At 36.6% G+C, this 17516-nt stretch overlaps 1 protein-coding gene and 1 pseudogene across 1 annotated transcript in view; both read right to left on the reverse strand.

Moving 5' to 3' along the window:
• The window catches only part of LOC102879857 (cytosolic beta-glucosidase), a 192506-nt gene that overhangs the window by 33408 nt on the left and 141582 nt on the right, over positions 1 to 17516 (reverse strand). The gene's annotated exons all lie outside the window — the stretch shown is intronic.
• LOC112485554 lies at positions 13530 to 13648 on the reverse strand (annotated as a pseudogene).

The following is a 17516-nucleotide window of genomic DNA, read 5'->3' on the forward strand; positions in this document are numbered from 1 at the left end:
AAAGGTGCAGGAAACAGAAACTACCCACTTGACAATATTGCCTTGTCTGTGAGGCATGAGCTAGAGGACGGGTAGGCTACAAAATGAGAAGAGGTAGACTCTGCAAAAATAAGCATACATTATAGAAACTCTCAGATGGGATGATCCTCCTGAGAATTTTGTTATGTCCTAGCTAATTAGCCAAGTAGATAATTTATTTTACTCTTGAGAATCCAGTTTTCCCTGAGGGGGGTAAACATTCAAGGTCTGCAAAAAGACAGTTCCAGATTCCCATGTTATTAAATACCACACACCCATCCTCCAGGGCCTGAGCTAAACAAGGACAAAGCAAAGACAAATTATCCATTTTGGGGGGTAGCCACTCCCCTCACACATCCCTTCATCCCCTTCCATCTAAGTTTTCTGTCCCCTCCCCTAGCATTTAGGCCTGGAGATAACCTATGCAATGGGAATGCAAATCTTAGAGAGAATTCCTTTTGTTACTGCCAAAATATCTAGTAGAGAGAATCATGCAATGTAATGTGGGTGGAACGTGGTGGGAGCATGTCCGGTGCTCAGTGAGCGAGAAGAGCATCGCTGTATGACAATGGTGGGAGCAGACAACTGTGGACAAGCCCAGTTTTCTCCAGGACAGAACAGGGCTACCCAGGGCCATATTGAAAGTAGAGTTACACTTGAAGACAGGACATAATGAGACAGAGGAGAAATTCAGCCACGAAAACATTTGTCAATGTGTGTCCAGCAAAGACAGAGACTGGATGTCCTGGGCAACTAGTTCAATTTCTTTTTTGCCCCCACGTACGAATACCCTTATAGGTGAGTGAGGTGAGTGCATCAAGCTAAAAGATTATAATGCTCTTAGTTCTTGCTGTGCCATGACCATCTTGCCAGTTTTTAAGTTTTTCTTCTGTTTCACTTACAGCTTTCTTCCAGGAAGAGAATATATCGAATAATTAACACGGATATCTTATGTTCCTGACAGTTGTATTTCAAGCCATAAGTTAATAAATTGATATTTTGGTTTTTATGTCAGTGTCTTATAAGTTACTAGATATGAGTCTATTCCATGAGAAACCGACAGACTCTGAGAATGATGACAGTGTTTCCTGAACATGTAAAGCTGAAGAGAATGGCTTTGGCTGGCCATGACAACAGCCTCCAAAGTGCCTTGCCAAACTGCTCAGATGGACTCTGTAGGTATCATTCCTTTTGTTCATGTCCATCATACTACAGCAGCAACACAGGGTCATCACCAAGGTCAACTTCACTGCAAAAGATTAGCTTCCACTCTAATTAGAAGTATAATAAAGGCCTTTGTATGTTAAAATTTTGTGGCTCTTTTATTCAAAGCAGCTAAAAGTCAAAACATCACAGAGCCCTCATTTTCATACAGGATGACAAAAGGTCTCAAGTGAAATGTCTTGTTTATGGTCACACACGTTTGGCAAAAACAGAGCCAAGAATTTTTGGTTTAAGTCTAAGGTTCTTTCCACTGTACCACAATGGTCCCCTAAGATTATAAAAGTTATCACCAAATCCACAAAAAGCCACGTTTCCACATCTTTTGGTTATTATTAAGTGAATTAAATTTGAAAGCACAGCCAACCCCAGTCTATGTTGTCCAAAAGTCCTTCCAAAAGTATAGACATTTTTATCATATCTTAAAGGTGAAATTCTCTGACCAGATTATAACCAAATTACAAGTACTCTTCTGGGTCTTCCATTTCCTTACTATCATAATCCTAAGATTTCATATAAAATTTCAATATAGATCAAGTGAAATCTTAATCTCAATGAGTTGTCAACTCGACATGAGTCCTTATTTTTACATGGCACACAGTAAGTTACTGATAAAGTCGAGGTCAATTTTTTTTTTCTTTTGGTATCAGGAAATTATACCATTTTTCCTCTTAAAGAACTGGCATGCATCTTTTTATTTGGTTAAGAAAATTATGCAGCTCATAGTATTTTCCTTTTTGTCCTGGCTGATAGGTGACTCAGCAGTAAACATAACGATCAATCATAGGAATTGTGCTAAACTAGTGTTTCGGTGAAGTCATGCCCTTTACTCTCAGCTGGACATGCTGGGCTCCAGCCACAGTTAGGCAGAGCTGCCCAGGAAGAAAATATATAGGGATCATAAAGAGTGGAGAGTCCAGTAATGGGGCAGCTATGCTACATCTGGGATGAGCTAACTAACTAAAATCTCAGCAAGATGAAAAGCCAGGAAATTAGTACAAACAGTGTGTCTGACTGGGAAGAGAAACTACAGACAATAGGAGTGCAACACATGTTGGCTAGAGATAATAAAATTTGGAGAAGAAGAAAAGGGCTTGCAAGGACAAAATTCCTGTGAATTCAGCAAAGGCACTCTGCCATCTTCCTTGTGAGTATATCGATTGGTTTCTCAGCCCAGCTTAGATTCATAAAGAGTCTTCTTTTAGTCTTGCACTTTTGTTACTAATCTGTCTAATTGCATATGTTAATTTTGTTTTGACAAGAAAAAAAAAATTCTGAGATGTTCTAAATTAAATTACAGTAGGCCAGAGAATGAAAGAGACAAAGAAGTTAGCCTGCGAATAGCTGGGGGGCAGCTGACAATAGACTGCTCACATTCTTGAATATATGTTGGACTTTGGATCAACATCCAGGCATCTACTAGACAACCACTGTATGGACTATCACATCCTGCACACCCACGAACTTTCAAAACTGTTGCCTGTAACCAGTCAGAAATAGTAACTATTTCTTCCTTACGGACTGCGCTCCTATCACGGAACTGCCCCCACTTCACTTTATCCTGCCCCTCCTATCTATAGTTAATATAAATTCTTTAAAAAAAACTTACATCTTTCGTTCTCCTATTTGATGTATAAGAAAGCACGTCAACTCCAGAATGACAGGCATGGGACCTTTTCCATTACGGCTGCTGCTAGAGGTTTAGACTTTATTCTCTAGGATCTGGGCCTATATGACCCAAGAAACCCTTTCTTTTGAGAAGGCTTTCAGCCATGGAAGTTGAGTTTTTGTTAACAGTTTTAAGCCCCCTCTATTCCTATATTAAAGCAAGGTGACATAGTATAAAATCCTCATTTAAAAATATATGATGTTTGCAGGAATTAACTTGGAATGCAGAAGCTACACATGGATGGGATAAGAAACCCCTTTCTTTAAAAATGTGACTCCAGCTCTTACTCTGGGTAGTCGTGTGCCTGGGGAACAGCAAGAAGGCAAGTGTGACTGGAACAGAATGATACAGAGAATAACAGGAGATGTGGTCCAAGAATATGAATAGGAAGGAAACTGTATAGGATCCTGTCAATCGATTGAGGGTTTTCGCTATTATTCTGTGTGAGTTAGAAAGCCAGTGAAGAGCTCTATGCAGAATATTTCTATGACTTGACTTATGTTTTGAGAGGATTACTGGTGGCTGTGAGATGGAGAAATGGGAAACCAGTCAAGAGCCTGTTCCATTACTCCAAGAAAAGATGATGGTAGCTTGAACCTAGGTGTTTGCAGGTTTACTGGAGAAGAGAGCCCAAAAGAAAGAGAAGATAAAAATGACTCGTGATTTGGGGCTCAAGTCATCAGAAGCTTGGATGAGATGATGAGATGAATGAGATGATGCACCAAGGCAGTGGGCACATAGACATGAACAGGACACAGTGGCTCAGACAGCCCACTTTTTAGAAGAGATGTAAAAGGGGAAAAAAGTCAACAAAAACAAGTTCCATTTCTTAGACACTGACTTTGTATCAGGCACTGAACTAAATATTATAGAAAGATGAAGTAAATCAGTCCTCATAAGGACTCGATGAGGTTAATACAATTAGCCCTATTTTACAGATGAAAAAAATCGAAGCTCCACAGCATGAAGTGACTTGCCCAAGATGTAAGAGCTAAAAGACAGAGAACTGGTTTAAACCCATAGCTGTCTAATCTCAGACTTATGCTCTTAACTACTGTACTTTAGTCTAACTCTGGCTCAACTTCATCTGAGGAAATAAGGCAGGTAGGATATATGAGGCTGGCCCAAGAGCACAGGGAGCAGTTTACCTATGACAGGATGATTGCATGATCACTTTTAATCCATAAAACAAGAAGGATGGACCTGGTGATTTCCATGGTTCCTCTCAGCTCTAAAAGCCTATAATTTTAAAACAGGTGATTCTTCTTTTCACTAAAGTGAAAGTCATTTTTATTCCTTAAGATTGAATAGCATATAACACAATTCTCTTATTTATACAAAGCTATTCCAAGCCAGGCTGAATTGAGCCTCAAGCCTTATAGTTTGCCCATTTTAAAATAGAGTGTTAAGGGTAAAAGAATAGCAGTGAATATAGAGGAGCGAATGAGCAAAAGGAAAAGGCACATCAAGAAAATAAAAATGAAGTTTGGAAAACTGTCATTTTCCAGAAAACTAAAGAATATTCACATTTCTTATACTGAAGTGTCTTGATGGTTGACTAAAAAGCGCACTGACAACTAAAAAGGTATCTTGCGTGTTAACAGAAATTTTAATTTAATTTTCTTTGGTATTCCAGATCCTGGTTTGTAATATCACACCTTCAATTTATCACAGCAGCAAAATCATCTGAACACATTTTTACCTACAGAGGACATAAATCATACACCGCCAGAAAAAGATAATGCAATATATTTATGTTTGCCTTCGATTTGGAATATGTCTGTGAGATTAAAGTAAAATTTGGCCTAGATTTAAGGAATCATAACAACAAGTTTGGTTTAATTAGGATGTAAGAAGCAGTATTTTTCCTTCATCGTTATCACTACATTTACAATGGCCGTCCATAAGGCGTGCATCTCTGTGGCAGTAGGCAGCTATGGGGATATGACGCTTGATTTGCTGACACTGAAGGCAAATGAAGTGAACTGATACCAAGAGGGTTTGACTAGAATGAATAGAGAAGGAAAAGCTCTCAACTCTGGTTTTTAAACTGCCTCACGGAACGAGAGTGTCATAATCCAGGGAGACTCTCCCTCCCCCTCTCTCTTCCTCTGTCTCCCTCTTCTGAATCCCACACTTTATCCTCTTTCGAATGCTTTCATAAGATGTCACTTACATAACTACATCTTAAAAATCTCATTTTAAGCTTTAAATAATGTGTAAAACTGCAACTAAGATGATAATGAATGAATTCAATGTTTAAACATATAAATAAAATTGAAGACTTTGCCCCACATATTAAAATCATCAGTCTCTATATACTTTTTGGGGATTGCTAGGGAAAATGACATTCAGTTATTATATTGGCTATTATTTTCTTAAAACACATGCTAAACAGGAAAACCACAATAGAATGTTCAGAGAACATAAATAGACATACGGAAGAAATTAAAATAATTAATAAAGCATCCAGTCTTCTCTGAAATTAAAATAAGTGCAAATGGAAACAACAAAACCATACATGCAGATGTATATGTCATATCAAATTAGCAAACTGTATGTTGTGTGTATGTGCGTATTTTAAAGATAATATTCAGTATTGGTAAAGATGTGGTAAAATAGGTATCCTAACAAGTATTAAGAAAAAAAAATTGAAAATATATATCTAAATGTTTTTAAAAGTACATACTTTATGACTCAGTAATTTTCCATCTAGAACTATATCTTAGGACACAGAAGCTGGGTCAAAAAATATTTTCCAATGATTTATCATAATTTTACATAAGCTGTTTGATTGTGAGCAAAATCATCTAACTACCCCAATTTCCATATTCCAATAAACACCTCAAAATGTACTGTAGGTTAAACCTGCATAAAGTCTGGAAACCATAAAGGATTTGCTCCATTTGCCAAAAACTGTAAGGTTTCTGGTTTGTCCGCTGGAGAGAGATGGGCAGGTGGCACCAGACTGAAGGAAGAACAGAGGGCAGATCAGCGTGGACAGGAAGTCACTGGAGGACAGCATGAGGAAGGTGGATACCACCAGTAGGAAGATCACAGCCGGAAGGCCTCCCAAACGAAGAGAAAAACAATTACATTCCTGAAAAGGTAGCGCCTCTCTCATCGGCATCCACATAGATGCTTGATCGCTATGAAGAAACACAAACCAATCTACACACTTTACTTCCACAACACTGACATCCAGAAGAAAATGGATCAAACCCTTAATTAAAAAAAAGAAGAAGAGGAGGAGAATTTTAGATACATGCCAGTTGCTATTCATGTGCAAGGGCAGCAGAAACGCACTCACAAACAGTACATTTCAGAAATGCTCTGAAAACATTACACCTGTATAAAACTCTTCCTGAAGTATTTTTCAAAAACATTCTACCGTTTCACAATGGCTCAACGAAAATGAGAACACTGGGCTGACGTGTCTCTTAGAAACTAGGTCTTTTTCAGTCCTCAGATCCAGACAGTCTACGTTCTATGCAAATGATGCTGCACAAATAATAACGTGAAAAATTTTAGATTTCTCTTTAATATCAGAAGATCAAAGCCCTTAAACTTGTGATTCTCAGCATTATCTGCACATTAGAATCTCCTGGGAAACGTGTGAAATCCCTAATGCCCGGGCCACATGCTCGACATTTAAATTGGAGTCTGTTTCTACTCTCCCATGTTCATTGCAGCATTATTCACAATGGCCAAGATATAGAATCAACCTAATTGTATGTCTATGAATGAATGGATAAAGAAGATGTGAGATAAGTAGGTAGGTAGGTAGGTAAATGATAGATAGATAGATAGATAGATGATAGATGGACAGACAGATAGACACACACACACACACACACACACACACACACACACACAATGGAGTATTATTCAGCCATGAGAAAGAAGAAATCCTGCCATTTAAAACATGGATGGACCTTAAAGGTATTATGCTAACTGAAATAAGTCATACAGAGGAAGACAAATATTGTGAGATCTCACTTACATGTGGAATCTAAAAAATACCCAGACTCCTAGAAACAGAGAATAGAATGTTGGTTGCCAGGGGCTAGGGGAAATAGGGAGATTTTGGTCAAAGAGCACAAACTTCCAGTTATAAGATAAATAAGTTCTAGGGATTTAATGAACAGCGTGGAGACTATAGTTAAAAATACTATATTACATACCTGAAATTTGTTAAGAGAGTAGATCTTAAATGTTCTCACCACAGAAAAAGAAAAAAAAGGTAATTATATGAGGTGTTAACTAACATGACTGTGGTAATCATTTCACAGTATATACATGTATCTAAACATCTCTTAAAATTATACATATTTATATGTCGATTATATCTCTGTAAAGCTGGAAAAAATAAATTATAATCCTTGGAGGTAGAACTCAGGAATTTTTTAACCTATCCAGGTTATTCTAATGTGTAGCCAAAATTAAGAAGCTCCAAATCTTTGCTCTATATAGAGCAGAAAATAGAGTATTGAGAAAGTAATGTAGGGGTCATGTTTTCTTTCCCAGTCAGAATGTGCAAACTTCCATTTTAATATTTTTAATTTCCAAAATGCATTGTTTTTTTCAGCTAACATACTTTAAAAACACTTCCTTGCCATGCTAAATGAACACTCTGGGCTTTGCTGGATGATCATCCTTTGCAATTTCAGAGCAAGGAACTACATCCCTTACTCAGAACAAATTAATCTGAGCTGTATTTGGAGAACAGAATTTCAAACTGGGTTAATTTCAGGATCAATAAATAAAAAGCAGACACAAACAAAGAGACTTTGGCAAGTAGAGGAAATAACCAGATTCCCTGACTATATGGTAAGGGAATATTTTTAAAGACTGCTCAAGTTATCTTGCATAGTTACCAATATAATAATGAAAGCAAACATTACATATCTTGGGCTGTAATCTACTCAGGGTGAAAGTGGCTCCCAATGTTATATTAAGTAGCCTAAAGAAGTGTATTAATCCCGCAGGTCACTGTGATAGAATGTGGCTCAGTGACTGCAGGAAGTATTACCTGCCTTAATGAGATTCTAACACACTTGTTTCTGAAGTATGTGAAAGGCAGAGGCCATATCCATGCAACAGTCATGGTTACGTCTTTGGAAGAGGCCAGAGGATTCAGATCAATATGTTATATTCGCAATGTACCCAAATATACCCCCCCCACCAAATCTGTTCCATCTAGATATTTATTTATTAATGTTCTATACTGCACTGAAGTCACTTTGTGATTGATTAGAGCAGACATGGCTTTAAAGAATTAAGTGTGCTTACTTATAATTCCATGGAGCCTCCACTTTATAACTCCTTTTTTGTCATCACTGAGAATCCGGAGATCCAATTCTAATGAAAAAATATTTATCTCAAAAGAGTTTGATTAAATAAAGTCAACAACACACATCATCCCGAGCTCAGCATTCATATTAACTGGCAAGACCACAAGACAAGTGGATCGAAGTAAAGAAACTAACTTTTTATATGCGATAATCTTCCATGTTGCAAAAGCAAAACCACTAGATCTTAATTATTCCAAAAACTAAAAAGAAATGATAATTATGTGATGTAATAGAGGTGCTAATTATCACTATGATGGCAATCGTATTATAATGCATACAGGTAGCAAACCAACATGTACACTTTAAATTTACAGTGTGTCATATGTCAAATATACTTCATTGAAAAAAAACAAAAAAACCAAGCTAGGACTTAAACAGGGGGACAAAAGTAGGACGTGGCTACGAAGTGGTATTTCACACGGAGTCCCTCTTGCCGGGTGAAAGGTTAAGTCCACCAGCAGGTCGGCGCTGCTTTGAGAACTCCTAAGGACTTCGACCGGTTCCAATGTGGAATTCGTGAGACTCACATCAGGGCCTTAGCTAAAACTCCCTGAGATTCACAGAATTAAGGATTAGAAGTTGACCATGTCCGGACAGCAGCTGTGCCTTACATTTCTCTGCATCTCCCCACAGAAGTAAGAGCACCCGGGGTACTCAATAAATATTAGGTGATTGCATGTACTTGTGGAATGACCCTCCCACAGGGGGCAGACATCCTCTCAACGGAGACTGTGACAGATGGGCATCTGGCATCTGCTTCCACACCTCTATTGACAAGTATCTAATGATCTCCTGAGGACATTACTTCCCTGACCCGGGTTGCCAGTTGTTAGAAAGCTCTGTCTTATGTTGAACTGAAACCTGCTTTCACATCATGGGTCCCTACTGGCCTGAGTCCTAGCCTCTCCTGCAACACAAAATGAGTCTTCTGACAGTTCTTTAACAATTTAACAAAAACAAGCAGGCCTCTCCCTATATGAGCTCATCCTAGACATTGTTTTCTGGGTACAATTTAAACTGTTAATATTATTGATAGTACTCAATGGTGCCACAAATAGAAGATAATATTCCAGATATAAACTGAGAGTGAGTCTTTACATCTTATAATCAGGAGATTTGGCACTATGAGTGCAAGTAAGGCAAAGTTTTAAATGATTACAGCATAAATGTTTGCTCCCAGGAAGCTTATTCAGCAATGTCTATCAGGCTTCTAGTCTTCACTCCTTCCAAGTTTCATTTCTAAAGTGGGAATGTGATCATGCCTCTTCCTTGCCTACTATTCCTCAATGATTCCCACAATTTTCTTTCAATCAATGAAAATTTAGTAAGTCCCTATTATGTTTAGGAACTATTCTATGTCCCAGGGTTCCAGAAATGAGTTAAGGAAGCATGGTCCCTTTTCTTGGCAAGTTCATAATTTACAGGGATGTGTCAGGAAACCAGTAAAGGTTAAAAAAAAAAAAAAAACAGGTAAAAACTGATTGGAAATAGAGGCCATATATTAGTCAAATCCTCAGGGAAAGCATCTGTAAAAAGGTGAAATTTAAGCTAAGACTTATTTGATGAAAAGGAACAAACCATCATAATGTAGCAGCAAGTATGTTTTTGCTCCTTTTTGCTCTCTCTTCATGAGCTTTTTGTCACCTGAAAATTCGAAATGCATTCTCTCAACTCTCCAACCAAATCATTGGTGAAAATGTTTCATGCACTAGGGTCAAGAAGAAAGAAACTTTAGGCACCTAGAGAGTTCCCTGATAAACTGTCTTGTGCAACATCTAATTACAAGGACTTTCCAAAGCAAACAATATGCTTTCAAGATTTCCAAAGTAGGGCAGAATTTCTCCCCTACTAAACTCCCATAAACAATAGAGGGGACATTGCATTGCCTGTTGCAGGGTTGTTTTCTCCTCTAGGCAAAGCCACCTAGTGAGGATCAAAGGAATTTTAGATGATGAACACATTTCAACATATTGATACCTCTAGCTCCAGCTCCAATGGGAGGCTCACAGCTTGGTAGCCCAGCTCCATAATTCAAACTTCCTTTCCCAGAGCAAGGGCACAATCTCCCTTTCCTTCCTAGCATACTGTTTCGTTAGCAGATGAAGCCTGGTAGAAGCCTACACTCTGAATGTGTCTATATACAAGAGGCTTGAGGACAATATTCTGAAAAACGAGAAACTGATGGATAACGCCTTCACACATCATCACTTGGCCCTGTCACTGGTCCTCTCTGGCCTGGTAAGAACAAACACTATAACACCTTTCCTGTGTTCTCCATTTGCAGTGTGTTATCTCTAAAAAAGGTATGATTTTCCCCAGCCCCTACCATTAGCTAGAAAATCCTCATGTAAATACTAAGCACAAATTTTTTATTTAGATTACAGTTGCTAACCTGTTAAGCACACTAATTCACCCAAACTCTAAATATCCCATGGATTTTCACATTTATAGCATCTAAACTATATGTGAAAAAATACTAACATTTATTAACAACTCTAGGTTTTACTTTGCACAACTCTAGAAGACATCCTTGACATAAAGTCATTCTAGATTTGTTCGTGACCAATTTCTAGAAAAGTGTAGTGTTTTGAGGAAAGGGAGTCTCATTCTAAATGGTACAAAGACAGCATGTAGGCTCGCTGTAGGGCTGCTTCATAAACTCCCATGTATGAAATGCCTTTCAAAAATATGAGCTACTCAAGGATATTCAATTGTTTATAAAAGTGAAAAAAAAAAAGTCCATCGTTTAGACTCCAAATTTCCATCAGCAGGAGGATGGATAAATAAATGTTCTTATATCAGAACACCACAGATCCATTAAAAAGAATGACTTAAAACGAAAAGTATCAACATGGATAAATCTTAAAGAATGTAATGTTGAAAACAAATATGTACAGTGTGACATCATTTATATAAATAGCGAAATGCACAATAAATATACAAATAGGTTATGGGTACATGCATTTGTAGCAAGATGTATATCCAGTGCTCAAGTAGATACTCAGTAACTTCTGGATCAGGGTTATCCGAGGTGGGGGAGGGAGGAAAGGAGATTTGGGAAAGGTACAAAGGGGTTTCACTTGGATCAATAGCATTTTATTTCTTTTTTAATCTGAAATATATATAAAAATATTGACATTTGTTAAATCTGGCCCACCATTATATGGTACCTATATTTTTCTGTATGTTTGAAATAACTTTTGTTTTATAAGTAAAAGAGAAAGAAAGTTAAGCTTCATTTCCCCAAAGGAGCTACTATGTTTCTTCCCTTCTGATAATGAGATCCCTATTATTCGGTGCCTTTCCAATTTTTCTTTTTTTAGCAACCGAGTCTTCCTTTCAAATGAAAATTTTTATGGATTCCTAATATATACAACCAATAAAAGTTGAGGTGCCCTGAAGCTCTGCTTCTCCTCTTCTCTCTATGCAACCTAACTGATTCCCCAAAGATATCTCCATAGAACCCAAGGCTCATAGCACAATCAGAAAACTACTGATGTAACTCATGGTGAATTCTTTTTGACCTGGATGCCAGAAAGCTGTGAGCCAGTTTTCAAGCTTTATGTCAACATCTATGGTCAAGACATTTGTATTCTCTCTTTCCATCCTGGTTTTGGCTTACTAGTTGATATTTCTTTTTATCAAGAACCTGAATGTAATAATATGGCCCATCTCCAATAATTGACAAAAATTAATACCTCTCAACAACTTTAACCTGGCAATTCTTAACTGTCCTCCTTACCATTATGCTGAATAACAGAGATTTAATAGTGCCTGTGTTATCCAAAGATATTTTTAAAAATGGAAGTACAGAAGGAAGATTATTTTTTAAAGAAGCAATTCTCCCTTAAATAAAAGGAAAGCAATAAATGACTTAGAGTGAATGCAATTATACATATTTAAAAGAGAATCCAGCATGAGGAATATCAACTTAGGAAAATAGGAAAATAACTTAGACTTATTGTGGTGATCATTCTGCAGTAAATACAGATATCAAATCATTAAGTTGTATACTTGAAACTAATATAATGTTATATGCCGATTATACCTCAATAAAAACTATTTTTAAAGGTAAAAAATAAGAAACATCATATAAACTTCCTTCAACTATTGGCCGACACGAATATTCAGTGTGACATTTCTGTGACTAATGTATTGTTATAGAAGACTAGCGAAGATATTTTAATTTTAATTTTGTGAATGTTCTTAAGCTTTAACATTTTATATTAACATAAATTCATTTGTTCTGCCAGGTGATCTTATTCTATACTTATGAAAATGTTACATTTTGTTAAGGAAGCTTATTCAATAAAACTTTGCAATTGACCATTCTAATCTACTAAAGTTCAAAATCATGGTTCCCAGAAGATTCAGAATAGTCCTATAATGTAAATATGGTTTGCCAAACATGAAACATGTTTGCAATAGTTAAATAGATATGGGTTTTCTATAGCTAGAGAAACAGTAATAGTGATACCATTGAATTTCTGGCTTTTAATATATGTTTATGGAAGAAAAAATCACTTTGGGGAAAAATTACACACAAGAGCAGTAATAGGCAACTTACCTTGTCAACTGAAGGACAGCCACCTTGTCAGTTGAGTCTCAGATAAATCACAGGATTAGAGCAGAATGCTAATTGTTGCTTTCTGGCTATGCGTCCAGGCTCCCTACCCTCATCCAGCACCCATCCAGACATCACCAAGGAAGATCTCTAACATTTTGACCAGAGCACCCTAGCCAATCCTACCTCACACCGGTGCCAAGAGTTACCCGAGCTTGGAAAGGAAAATTAAACCTTCCCCAGCTGTTCCCCCTTGGCCTTTCTCTCCCTTTAAAGGAAACTCCCTCCTCTACCATCACCATTGTAATCATGATACTGTAGATGTCAGTTGGGATATGAAGGATATTATGGAAGAGGAGGCTGTTGTGTTGGAAGGGGATATTTCAGGGCAAGGCAGAGTTTTAAAAGAAGGAAGAATGAGGCCAAAGTAGGACTGATGAATACTATGTCCTATGGTGATCAATTAAACCACTAAAATCAATCTGCTTGCCTGAAAGGTACCTGTTAACTGAGATCACAAAGGGACAATAGTACTGATAAATTTTTGAAGGAAGTTTATTTTTAACACAAGTCAGTTGTTAAGCCATCTTTTTTTTTTTTTTTAGGCAAGGCAACCCTTGGTTGACCTCACAGATTGCAAGGACCTTATCAGCTTACAATCCCTGATTTATTTTTTTTATTTTTATTTTTTTTTTATTTTTTACGCCTACAGCACCTGGTCTTCCTAGGTAGTCTCCCTTCCAAGTACTAATCAGGCCCGACCTTGCTTAGCTTCCAAGAACAGACGGGATCGGGCTTGTTCAGGGTGGCATGGCTGTAGACTGAGCCATCTTTTAAAGCAGCATACGACATCATGTCAGGGTGGGGAGGAGATGAAAGCGAGAAAATGTGGTAAGTTAAAAGAAGAATCACAAAAATGATAAAATGCATGGTGAAGTTTTCATCGGGAAGGTTATATGGCCTAAAAAGCCCAGTGAAAATAAGTTCGAAACATGATCGGATAAGTGTAAAAGTTGATGAAAAACAAAGATAGATTGATTACTAATGTCAGTTGGATGACCATCTAGAAACCTGTAGGAAAAGAACAGACAACCCTCAGAGCTAGACAATTTAGTTACTTATCTGCACAAAATCAGGTGAGATGACCAGCATTACAACCTTGTGATCAAAAATATGCAGAGGGCATTGTGTAGACTCAGACTATTGTCTAAGGATATTTAAAAATTAATCCTAGGATTTTCAATAGGCAATAAGTCAACATATTGGCTCTGAGATGTAAGACCAGTGTGAAGTGAATCCTTCTAGCAAATGCCCAATTTATCCATAGGGCAGACTTTGGGGTCTAACGATATATAATAAACTCTTTATTAGTCAGATAGTCAGGAAGTAGAGTGCTCCAGCTAATCAAATATTTTTTGTTAATTGTTACCACATGCAGAAGGATTACAAATTTTTAAAGAATGAGAATAAATTAAAATACACTTAACACTGAAACTAAACTGATTATAATTTAATCTTTCTCTAATTATTCAGAATGCATTTCAGGGTCATCAAGAGAAGCATAAATTATCAGTGCTTGATGACTGTTCAGGAAGTCACAGTTTTTCTAAAATCCTAGTTAATTGATGCTGGGTAACAAAGAATTCACTGTAATAGTTATCATTTGGGGGATTTATGTGCTAGGCATTTTGCTAAGATATGAAGTATATCATTAATCCTCATCCAAAAATAAAATTTTACAGATGATGAAACTAATATTCATAGAGTCAGAATAACTCTTCCAAGGTTACACAACACGACAGGGTATCAGAGCCTGGTTTTGAACGCAGAACTGTCTTTAAAGAATATTCTTTTTCACTGTGTCAAACGAGCAAGTCCTTGTTGTATAAAAGTATTCATAAAATCTGGTGCCTTTCTGTACCAAACGTATATTCAGTCAATTGGTCATATCATTTGTATTTTCAGGAATGCTGAAGGATTGTTCTGAGCCGTTCTTGAGATTGTCACCATGTATTTGTGAGGGTAGCAAACTTTGGCTACCCTCGTTCTGAAGTTTTGTTTTGTTTTGTTTTGTTTAATGTAAGGACAACAGCTTGTTCAAAGGATCAAGAACATAGCCTGAACATCTTTGGAAGAAAAATGTTTTAAGACACTAAACCGGCAGAGCCTCAGCCACATAATGAAATGATCTACCAATAAATGTATACACTTAATATATATTAATTTATTCATATTTTATGGAGTCATCTAATTTTTCGGGTTTTTTTTTCACTTATTTTAAACTATAAAATGTATTTGACTTGACTATTACTCATTAAAAAAAAACCTGGTCATTTAAAATTATTTAAGACTTTAGGCTGGGTTTAAATCTATTAAAGAAATGAATTCTATTTCTTAGGGGAGAAAAATGTTATTTCATCAACAGAGATGAGACATTCCTTTTCCTATCATCTACTTTTTAGTCCCAAACTCATTAATGTTTTCACCTGAAACATCTGTGGCTTCTTGTTCACCTTCAGTCACTAAAGCCAATTATAAGTCTTCAAGGTTCAAATGCCTTTTCTTCCTCCACCCATAATGATTTCACTTATCTCTAAAGCAAGCAGTGATTCCTATAATGGAATTTCACAAACAAGGGGGGGAAATATGGCTGAACTTTAGAATGGCACAAAATAATCTCAGGCCATGATTCTGTTTCATTACCTAATCTCATTCACACACAGGAGGACTTTGCAGTTACTGAGGTGACCCTATTCAAAGAGACAGGCCTCCCTCCCCCTCCTCTGTGAAGCATGTCCAGATAAGCCGTAGAATTACTTTCCGCTCCAAAAGAAACTTTTTTCATCTCTAGCACCAGGCTAATATTTTCATTGTATTGGAGAAAATGCTACCTAAACAGTAACTTGGGGTAAAATGAGCCCTGACCGTAGTGAGCTCCATGCTCAAAAGTTCAGAACAGAACAGACTTCCCACACAGAAATCTCTACACAGAATTAGGGCAGGAAGGTAATTCTGAAAATGCTACAACTTGACCCCTCCTACTAATTCAGGATCTTGCCCAGAGACGAAAGTTTCATGCTCAAGTTAAATTTAAGGATAGTTAAAATGCCTAAATGAATTAAATTATGCACTCATGCAAAGCTTGGAAATCATACCCAACTGTCTCAAAACTTGAAAGATTACGTTTTGATTGTGTTTTGAAAGGTGATTTCACTGCTTGTGATTGTAACTGTGTGGAATTCTTCTGCTGGAGATTTTACTCAAATGCTTTGGACTGATTTGTTCATTCGATTTCCTCTCTGAGATTTTATGCTCTCTGTAGTAACTTTGCTAAACTTGAATCTGAGATGACCCTTCTGACTCTGAACTCTAAGGGATAACCTTCTCCGGGGAGGAAAAGTGAAGATCATTTTCAATAGGAGTAAATAGAAGAGGAAACATCCAGATTGAAGGTCAAGAAAATGTCACCGGGAGCCTGAATCAATATCAGTAGAAATAGTTCATTGAAGAGTAAGATCTAAGTTTACATCCAGATAAGAAAGGTGTTCATATTTCAAATTAAGTAGCTAGGTGAAAAAAATAAAGAAAAACATTTTTAAAAGACTACTAATTATAATTCCTTGGACTTAATTCTATAGCTTAAGAAATTATCAAGAGTTCTAATAAAATATGATCCTTGACATATATGCCTAGAAAAGATATTTAGAGAACCAGATAATTCTTAAACTAGAAAGATCCCCAAAGAATAGCCGGTTCAACCCTTTAATTTTTAAAATGCAGAAACTGAGGCTCAGAGAGGGTAACTATATTTATAGAAAGAAAGTTTAAAAAATTAGCATATATTTTAACTTCTGTCACAACAAACCCAAGTTTAATATCGAAAGGGTACAATTAACATTCATACATAACCTCAATGTATGTACATTGTCCTCATAATAGTAAAAGCAATCTACGATTTCTTTAAAAATTAAAAAAAAGCAAAATAGTGATATAAATCTAATATTTTATTGAAATTCCCAGGAGTAATTTAATTTTCCTGCTAATCTAGACTCAATCTCGTAGTCACTCCTTAAACATTTACTGAGCACTTACTGAATGCTAAGTATACAGCTCAAAACTCCAAAATTTTATTCTAGTCAAAATTCTGTCTTTACAAGGTAGTGAATAAAATCTTTATAGATACTGTTCCTACCTGTGAGTGTTTATACCTTTTAATAACTTCCATTTTCTCCTAAAATGTTTTTCTTCCTTCCCTTCAAGGATTATAATGGATATTATCTTCAAAAATCAAAATGTCTCTCAAGTTTCGTCTATTCAACTTTCTTATTCAATAAATACTTTGTGACAGGGTTACAGTTGTGCAAGGAACCCATGAATCAGTTTTGGCATGTTTTTACTCTTCATATTGCTGGTTTTCTTTTATACAGTGTCAGGTTCCCTATTGAAAAAATAATTAACCAACAATTCACCCAGTTATGAGTCTGGTAAATCTGGAAGAAACAATATGTTCCTGTAGAGTGATTGATCAGCATAAGCAATGTTTAAGTAATAAAAAAGTAAAACGAGAAGACTGTAGAGAGGACGGCTACAGAACTGGTGAGATTCACACTGAGACCCTGATTTACAAAACATATGTCAGTGCATTCATTTATAATGGAGACTATCTCTTTCCAAGCTTTGGAAAAATTAT

This window comes from Pteropus alecto, unplaced genomic scaffold (genome assembly GCF_000325575.1).
Source record: "Pteropus alecto unplaced genomic scaffold, ASM32557v1 scaffold5, whole genome shotgun sequence".
Lineage (NCBI taxonomy): Eukaryota > Metazoa > Chordata > Mammalia > Chiroptera > Pteropodidae > Pteropus > Pteropus alecto.